We start from the raw sequence: 11,016 nt of genomic DNA, 5'->3' as shown, positions 1-11,016 counted from the left end.
GAATTGTTGAACTACTAATTGTGGACTATTAATTGTGGACTACCAACATTGGACAATTAAAATGACTTAAAATATTGATTATAATATATGAAACTAAACATTTCTTCAAGTTTGCCACTTGATTTCATCTTAAACCTCATTTGTATCTTGACGATTACAATCTGCGTTTAAACCTTTCATGATTCTTGAAAACACCTCAATCAAGAGGATGAACCAACCGCACTTCATCTACGGAAGAAAAGATTGATGCATATAGTTATGCACATAAAAACAACCGGAATCTGAGTAAACGATTAACACGTATTTGTACTAGCTCCTTTGGCATTGTTATTACCAAAAATAACATTGCAATTTTTTTTCTTCAGATTAGCCAATTTTGTCACAGCTCCAGCAAATCAACTTCAATTTTTCATTCGAATAAACCTTATTATAAAGATTACCCTTCATCATTTTTATCGGGGAACCGTCTATATCCCACTACATTAGCAGAAAACCTATCAGTAGCTTCATTATTCATTGGCTTAAGTCTCTTCGAAAACCATTATATCTGTCCATTTAAAAACCCTATAATATACTCATCCGCACCTTGTAACGAGAATTGCCATACCAATTACCGAGAATCAGCAATCAGTATTTTGAAATCTCGCAGCAAGTCTACATCAAAAGTTATATGTATACATATAACATTTATCTCTTAGAATCATGATCTTCCATTCTAAAATTCTGAAAAGCACCCAATCTGCGAATCAATTCTCGAAATTTTGAAAAATGCTGACAAAGCAGCAAAAACTGTAAACGACGTTAACAGTCAAAAGTTTAATGATAACGAATAATGTGTTGGAAAAGCTCAGAAAAAAGAAGGTTTGGAACTAGAAAATGGATTGAGCAAACCATGAAGGAGGCTGTGGACAAATCACAAAGACTAAACCTGCCTTCAAAGAATTCAAATGATTCAGTGTCTGCTGAAGTCATTATCGAATACCTTGCTCCTGACTCTAAACCTTTACGGAGAAATCTTCATCATCATCCATCGATATTAGAAATTCTAAGATATCATCGTATCTTTCATTATAAATATCCTCGATATTTCTGAAGATATTTTCATAACTAATCTTATCTGAAATCATTTATCTCTTCGCGATATCAGTGTTACATCAGAAAGGAAACTGTTTTAGTTTCTAAAATTCTGAAAAATACGAATTTGAATTATGAATGATTTTTAAATAGTGTTGGGGACTGAAGCATGAGTTAGTATAATATAATGACACTTGATCAACGTGATTATATTACAGTAAGTCATGCTGAGTTTTTAATGGGACGTGATGATTCACAGATCATAACGTCATCATGTGCCATGTTACATAACTCTTTCATTCTGCTTAACTTCTGAACATATCAAGAAAATATATTCTTGATAGTTCTATTCTCAATGATTCTGGTAATTTAACAAATCAAATCGTGCTATTACGTTCTTTCTTGTTTAGAACATGAAGTTCATTCGAAACTCCATACTTACGAATTCTCGACCGTTACTCGCTTTACTAGTGTAACACCCCAGCTTAACATGACCACAATATTGTCCGCTTTGCCCGCAGTCGCACGACTTTTTCTTGGCGACCACACACGATAAGCACTTTCCCAGGAGGTCACCCATCCTGGTAGTGCTCTCGCCAGAGCACGCTTAACCATAACGTACTCGCACTTTTACTCAGCCTGTGATCCCAAAACGCGTTGTGTCATTTAAGCGTGGGTATTACCTTATAATCCCATGATCACTCATGTCTGTGGGCGATGTGGGATTTGCCTAGGGTGTTACATTCACCCCTCCTCAGGGACTCATCGTCCTCGATGAGGTTTGCCCCACCACCCCCAACGGCACATGAGTGGCTCTGATACCATTCTGAAAGACCCCAGCTTAACATGACCACAATATTGTCCGCTTTGCCCGTAGGCGCACGACTTTTTCTTGGCGACCACACACGATAAGCACTTTCTCAGGAGGTCACCCATCCTGGTAGTGCTCTCGCCCGAGCACGCTTAACCATAACGTACTCGCACTTTTACTCAGCCTGTGATCCCAAAACGCGTTGTGTCATTTAAGCGTGGGTATTACCTTATAATCCCATGATCACTCATGTCTATGGGCGATGTGGGATTTGCCTAGGGTGTTACAACTAGAGGTCGAGAAGAGAATAAAAAGGCAAAGAGCTCCAAAATATAAGAGAAAATATTAAGCCCAATAACAACATGGAGGTTACAAACTGGGGATATTAATACGAATAGCAATATAAAGACACGGTATAATTAAGAATAGTATCACCCCAAGGTAATAATAGAATTGAATAGATTCCTCCGGTGGTAAATGAAAAAGAAGAATGACAGAACTGGATTAAACATTTTCACAATCTTTTGGATGTATAAACTAAGAAAGAAAGTATAGGAATGGTGAAAATAATGGAACGAAAGAGTTTAATTTATAATGGAAAGATCAGACAGAGTAATCGAGGCAGATCACCGTATTTAATTAAAGAGATCTTAATTTCCTTAATCACCGAAGAATTAAATCTTTTATAGATTTCAAAGATTTTCTTTAAATTCCTGGAAATCAGAAAATCAACCACGACTATGTCAGAAGATAAGACAAATCTCTATTTCTTCATTTCACTCTTTTGTGATAACTTCACTCGTACTCTTCACAAAATTGAATTGTTTTATCTATATTACTCGGTGAAAATAAAACTCAAAATTTCAGCAAATATGCATACTTATTATCAACCATGACCATCCCAATCAAATTTCGGGACGAAATTTCTTTGACCGGTAGGTATTGTGATGACCCGGAAATTTTCAACCAAATTTAAACTTAATCTTTATATGTTTCCGACACAATATGCAAAGTCTGATATGTTAAGTCTCAAAAAGATTTGAACTGTTGTCATACATTCAATTTAACCTTTGACTATTCCCGACGATTCACGAACCATTATGTGTAAATAAATATATATATTAATTATTATAAATTAAAATATTATATGAGTTAATTAATTATGTAAATAAAATAATATATGATATTAAAATAAATTTATATATATATATATATGTGTGTGTGTGTGTGTGTATATATATATATATATATATATATATATATATATATATATATATATATATATATATATATATATATATATATATATATATATATATATAAGGTATATTGAATGTATATTTATATGATTTCGAATTTATTTAGTAAACGATAATAGCACTCATTTGTCAGTCGATCGATATTAAGCAAGTTAAATTCAAAATTATATATTTTTTTAAAATAAATGGTGATCCGAAAATGAGTTTTAAAAATTATAGGCTTATTAATAAAACATTTAGAAGTCATTAGATAAATTTTAAAACTTTTTATATTTTACTTGGGGTTGGGAGTGAATAATTAATGTAATATTTATTTAATAGTTAATGATCAAATTTTATACCATAATGACCAAAATAAATAAATATAGTTAATTTAAAAATTTAGGATTTTTCCGAAGACTTTTATCCGCCACTGATTATCAACGGATTACGATATAATAGTCCGTGAAAACTGTCGGTAGAATATTTACAAAATATCTGATGGCTCACTGTATTCTTTTCAATTTCATGATTGTTTTGATTTAAGTAATATAAAGTTGATTGATTGATTGACTGTCTTATTCTTATTAATATGCATATATATTCACATGCATATAAGTATAATAGGTACACAAATTCAGATTGTTTACTGTTTTTCCTTTCCAACTCATTCATACTATACTATATCTATTATTATAATTATATATTATATATCAATATCTTATATCCATAAATCTTATATATATGTATATCGATATAGAAGTTATACATACAATTTATAAAACACCACAACTTCTGTCATATGTTTCCACTCCACCACCTCTTCTTAAACCCGTCACTAAACTAGTTATTTTAGTGTAAACCACAAACCCACAATTGGGTCGCCACTTACGGCTGTCACACCCACATATACCTTTGCACTAAAACTCAAAATGTTGATCCTCAAAACATACTACTTGGAACCTGTTGCACATAAAAGTGAAAGGCCTCGTTTACCCGTTGATAATCATAGTCTTAAATTTGTATGATCTGCCACACGACAACCCTTCTTGTTTCTCTTCTCCAAAACCGCAACCATCCGGCTACTCCATCACCTTGAACACGATCATCACCCATGAGCCACCATAGCACCATCATCATGTTCATATTCTTGTTTTGGGTCAAAAACTCACAACATATCAACCAAATCACGACACCATCGGTCACATCACAAAACCCACACCACCCTCGTGACTACCATTTTAACAAGGAACCACCACCACCCAATCATCACCATCAACCGTAACCCACCACCTACATTTTCTGTCAAGCACTTAACCGACACCTATTGTTACTATTACACTACTTGGTTTTTTATATTGTCCAAGATGAACCATTACAAACCATCAATTGTTACCACTATGTTTTCTTTCTGCTCACTTGTTTATGATAAACTAATAACCAAACCCTCATCAAATATGAATCTATCGTGACTTTCTGTTTGTTCGGTCCGAGACTAACTCAAACACACCCAATTGATCACCATTATCATGTTTGTCACTGCTGCTGTCTACAGTAAACACCACCATAGCCACCACGAGATCCATCACTATTCCTCTTCCTTGTTTCTTCTTCGTTAACAACCAAACCTACAACTATCACTACTGCTACTTGATGTTAAAGCAAAGGGGTATAAAATACTATTAAATTTTAACAGAAAATACTATTAAATACGATACAATTTTACACAAGATATTTATTTATTTATTGAATGGATATACTTAAACCTTGCTACAACACTTATAGGCAGTGTACCTAATCGTACAGTAGTGTAGTTTTTAGTAAGTCCGATTCGTTCCACAGGGAAATCTTTAAACAAAGCTTAACGCTATATTAGTTTACTTTTATATAAATACAAATATATATATAAGTAATATTATTATTATAAAGGGGGGTTTTTACCGTTTAATGACCGGTTTGTCGATTTTAATACTTTAGTCGCAGTTAAAACCAAATGTAAAATAATAAATAAATACAAGACTTTAATTAAAGCGTAAAGTAAATAACGATAATGAAATTGCGAATAATAAAAGTGCGATAAAATAAACTTGCGATAATTAAAAAGTACGATAATTAAAAGTGCAATTAAATACAAAAACAAAAAAAAATGCGATAATTAGAAGTGCAATTAAATATAAAATAAAGGAAATTAAATATGAAATAAAAGAATTATGCTTATTTAAACTTCCGTAATCATGATGTTTGACGTGTTGATTTTAGTTTTATGCCCATGGGTTAATTGTCCTTTGTCCTGGATTATTTAATATGTCCGTCTGGTTTTTGTCCATAACAGTCCATCAGTCATAAATATAAAGTGCGAGTGTCCTCATCAAATTATCCTTATACCCGAAGTTAAATATTCCAACTAATTGGGGACTTAAACTGTAACAAGATTTTAATACTTTGTTTAATAATTACACCAGGATGTCGACTGAGTGTAACCCAAGGTTTTAATATTTTGTTATCAATTATACCAAGTGTCCTTGTACATAATTTCACCCCTGTTTTAATTATTCTAGTGGCTATTAATCCATTCCCGTGTCCGATTAAATGAACGATTATTCGTATATATAAATACCCCGCCCATCGTGTCCGATCGAGTGTATATGGTAATTTATAGGGACGCCCAATTGTAAATCTTTATATTAACATTAACAAACTATCATTTAGTTAAACAAATATAAAGCCCATTAATAGCCCATAGTCTAATTTCCACAAGTGTCGTTCTTTTGTCCAAACCCCAATTATGGTACAAAGCCCAATTACCCAATTTTAGTAATTAGCCCAACATCATGATTACTTCGGATTAAATAAGCATAATAATAACTTAGCTACGATACATTAATGTAAAAAGGTTGAACATAACTTACAATGATTAAAAATAGCGTAGCGTTACACGGACAGAATTTCGACTTACACCCTTACAACATTTGCTAACATACCCTTATTATTAGAATTATAATTAAAATTAAAATTAAAATATAAATTATAAATATATATATTACGTATATAGATAGAGAGATGGATATATGAGTGTGTAAAATGATCAGAATTCGGTTGGCTTTATAGGGAATTTCAGAATTTAGGGCTCCGCGACTCGCGGTCCTTTTTGCCTTCAAACTCCGTGAGTCGCGGAGTTTGCAAATACAGTTCACCCATTTTGGAGTCTTTCTTGCCGACGGTTTATTTTATTTATATAATATATAAATAATTATAAGAATTATTTAAATATTATATTATATTTATGTGCATAGTTGACTTGTAATTTTTAGTCCGTTGCTTCGAGCGTTGAGAGTTGACTCTGGTCCCGGTTCCGGATTTTCGAACGTCCTTGCGTACAATTTAATATCTTTTACTTTGCGTTTTGAATCTTGTAATCTTGTAATTTCGAGACGTTTCTTATCAATAATTGGAACCTCTTTGATTGTATTTTGTACTTTTGAGCTTTTTGGTCGTTTGCGTCTTCAATTCGTCGAATCTGTCTTTTGTCTTCACCTTTTATTATTTAAACGAATATCACTTGTAAATAGAACAATTGCAACTAAAAGCTTGTCTTTCTTGAGGAATAATGCTATGAAATATATGTTCGTTTTTAGCATTATCAAATATTCCCACACTTGAGCGTTGCTTGTCCTCAAGCAATATCGTCTTGAAATACTAGAATCAATTCTTTATTTTTCACACTTTGTACATCAGTGATTTCTATACGGCGGTATAAACAATGGTAGTAACGATATGGTTTACAGTCCCACATGACTATAAAAATTTAGATTCATTAAGGAAATTGGATCTTTATGAAAACATTTGATCTTTTGAAAATTAAATCTAGTTTTTACCCTAGATAAGTTTTTCGGAATAACCCTTTACCTGTGTTTGTAAAATATTTTTGTGGGTTTGGTGGGTTTCAGATTTGAAAATTTTAGCTCAAAACTTGCGGTTTTGTGTCACCCACTTGCTAACCTTGTATTTGGAAAGCAACACGTCCAGTTTACTTGTCCCGTATATTACCTTTCGGTAAACTACCGTCCAGTTGTAAAGGAAAGCGTTGAACAAGCAACTGTTAAGGCAATGTCCCTTGACATGCTTTTAATTATGGTCTATAACGTGTCGGACGCAATGACTATCCTTGGTAGGAGCAATAGTAAAGCTCATCCTTATAATTTTTCGGTCTGGCACAAGGTCCTGTCTTTGACCATGCTATGCAACCACCGTTTCTTACGGTTGACATCTGATTTGGTTCAGGTGACCTAATGAATTCCAGGTGAATTCCTAGGATTTTACGTTCAATGGTAATGAACGCATTGAAAATAGGGTTTTCAGAAAACAAATCGGTTTGTAATTTTGATCAAAATATTTTCTCGTTCAAGCTCGAGTTTAGATATCATTGAATTCTATGAGTTTGTAATTCTCAATCTTTAAGGTCAATCTCAAGGATTGAGTAATATCAGGCTTAAAAGCTGATTTTTAGTCTTTAAGGAGATTATCCTTTCTGGGGATCTGATTCATTAGTCTTATCAAGCTAATTTGCATGGTGCTCCCCCATTGTACGAGATAAATCCTTCTCATGGTTAGGATAAATCTGACCACTTGGCGACCCTATTTAATGCCGAGGTCCGTGGATTTCCTGCTGATTTTAGTGATGACTTTTCTAGATTTTTCGTCAACCTACAGCTGGTCTGGACGACAACTTCTTGACCTAAATCAAGAAGCGCGTGTCTTTTTCGGAAGACTTTACTTCTTTTTAATGATGGAATTGATTCATCGTGTAGATCCATCTTTCTTACAGTAAATCAGGTAAAACTTTTTAGTTTAGTCCAAAGCAAAAGTATTTTCAGTTATTTGTACAAAAATATGTGATATATGTTTTGAATAACTTGGAGAATTTTCCCACACTTGGCTTTTATTTTCCTTTTTATCGTCCTCTATTCCATTTTAAATGAATTTTAACATTTTGGTTTGTTTCTCAATTTATGTCCTTTCTGAGGTAACAATAATTTCGGTGTTAAAACCTAGTTTTATCGTTCATAAATATGTATAAACATGATTTTGAGTTCATTTAATTGAAAATTTTGAAAATTTTTACTTGAATTGGGTAGTCAGTATATAAGACTAGGGCTGTTCTTTATTATCAGAGAGCACTAGATTCTAATACAACTACTGCTTTACTAGTATTTTTAATGGTAACCAAGTGTTTATGATAAAAATTTTAAAATCCGAAAGAATTTAACCCCTTCCCACACTTAAGATCTTGCAATGCCCTCATTTGCAAGAAATCAGTAACAATTTAAATTATTGAGGGTGATTTGTGTGAAAATGATTAAATTTTTACCAAAGTTTCCAAATATATTGGCGTTTGTTTGCTGAATGATAAATGGTGCACATCATTTTTTCATTCCGTCTTGTTGTTATTTCACATATATTTTGCATCTTGTCGTCAAAATCAGTTGCTTTTGCTGAACTTAATGCCAGTCTTTGAAAATGCGTTGTTTTACCCTGTTGTGTATATAAGATAAACTGCAAACATATATACATTTTTTTGAAGTTTGGTATATTACCCCACATTCAAAAATTATTAAAATCTAAGAATAAAAGTTAGAAAATTATTAAAACTATTACAATATTAACATAAGTATTAAACGTATCAACATTACAAATTACAAAATAAATAAAACTAAGTAGACTAGGGATGATACTGATACAAATAGGGGTTCCAAGCATAACCATAGGTGCTATAGAATGCTTCGGCAGGGTTATACGTAAGATATGGTGGTTGCATCTCTATAGACCAGGGAGGGAATATGGGTTTTGGAGTAGGAATATAGTTTCTACCTATATGTTGGCAATGAGCTATGATTTGGTTTTGATGAACTTGCCAATCTTCAAATGCTCTCTGTCTAGCATTTTTGTACTCCTGTGAAGCTATAAACCTTTGCATTTCTTGCATTTCATTTCCCCCTCCTACATTACCTTGCTGTTGGTTTCTCTCAACCTGTGGATGTCTACCATGGTATTGTACTGCGGCGTTATTTCGCCTCTTCAAAACTTTCGCACCATGGTATACATTTAAACCTATAGTATCGCGGGGTTCTGGTTCTTCGACTAATAATCCCCCCCGACTTATATCCACACCGAGATATTCAGCAATCAAAGTAATAAAAATACCACCACCTATTATGCTATGTGGTCTCATCCCCCTAACCATAGCTAATAAATAATAACCCACACAATAAGGTATACTTACAGCGCTTTGTGGGTCTCGAATACACATATGGTAAAACAAATCATGTTCATTTACCTTTTCCTTGTTCTTACCTCTTTGTGTAATCGAATTAGCTAAAAACCTATGAATCACTCTTAATTCAGCTCTATCTATATCCAAATAAGAGTAATTTCCCCCTTTGAATCGGTGATGGCTTGTCATTTGACTCCATACACCGTGTGTATCAAAATTTTCATCTATCTTTCTACCATTTAGTATCAACCCTCTACAATCGGCAGATGCTAACTCCTCAGGCGTATATATACGTAAAGCCTGAGCCATGTCTAGTAAAGACATGTGGGGCATCGAACCTCCTAACAAAAATCTAATAAAAGATCGATCGGTTAAACTAGCTACCCGATCATTTAATTCTATACTACACAACAATTCTTCACACCATACTTTATATACAGGTCTACGCATGGTGAATAAACGTACCCAGTCGTTAAAAGTAGAATTACCATACCTCTGTGCAAGTAATTCCCTAATTGGCCCGGCCAATTCTACAGCTTCTAATGGTCCCCATTCTATGACTCTCGGTATCTCAACAACTTTAGAATGAAGAGTATGCAAACCCCTTTGGTATTTTGGATAATCTATCCAAAGTCTGTCAAATCTCAGGTTCGGATGCAAATCTTCCAAGTGCATATCAGAAAATGTCATGACTGGATGAGGTATATCTTGCTTGTAGTAGTTATCCACCTCCTGTTGTTCCGCATTCTCAGCAGGAGCATTGCGAGCTTGGGATGAAGATTCACCCCTTTCAATCTGCAAAACACATCAAACACAATTTTTGTGCATCCAAATATGCATTAGTGTCAGCAAAATCATCAATCAAAATAATTACAATGACATGATCAATTTATATCAAACTTAAGCTCATTTTCATATTTTCATCAAATCTACACTTTTTCAAATAAGCATATACGAAAATGTTCGCCAAGTTCATAAGCATTCAACTCAAATAACATGTCAAAATAATCATTACTAGCAATTAAACAAGTTTCAAATGGCATTATCTCTCAAAAATCAAGTTCATGAATTTTTAGACTTGAAAAAGTCTACTTTAATTCTCAAAATCATGTTTAGGCTCAAAGTTTGGATCATTTAACTACCTAAACATGTTACACTACTTAATTTAGCAACAATTCATGACAAAAATCGGCCATAACCTGTTTATATCAAAAAGCCCCAAATTTGCTCAAGAACACAAACCCTAGATTACTCAAAATTTGAAGTTTAAGGCTTCTAATCATGTTAAATAGCATCAATCTAGGTTATACAAGCATAATACATAAACAATTTAAGCATAATTACACTAAAAAGCATCAAAATCAAACTGGATAAAAAATTGCTCAAGAACACCAAATTTCGGATTAAATGGTCTTTAGGTGTAGAAATTTACCATTTTTCTTGAGTAATTCCTTGATAGCATCCTTCTCAACATGATTTTAGTAAAAGATTTGATGATTAACGGTTAAAAATTGTGATTTTGGGGGTTTTTTTCGTGTATTTTCGGCAGTATTTCGCAGTGTTTTCTGTTTTTGTGGTGTGGACTGATCAGTTCTGCGTTTATATTTTTTTTCTGTATTTTG

This window comes from Rutidosis leptorrhynchoides, chromosome 7, assembly GCF_046630445.1.
Source record: "Rutidosis leptorrhynchoides isolate AG116_Rl617_1_P2 chromosome 7, CSIRO_AGI_Rlap_v1, whole genome shotgun sequence".
In the NCBI taxonomy this organism is placed as follows: Eukaryota; Viridiplantae; Streptophyta; class Magnoliopsida; order Asterales; family Asteraceae; genus Rutidosis; species Rutidosis leptorrhynchoides.
Note: the sequence above shows the minus strand (reverse complement) of the source record.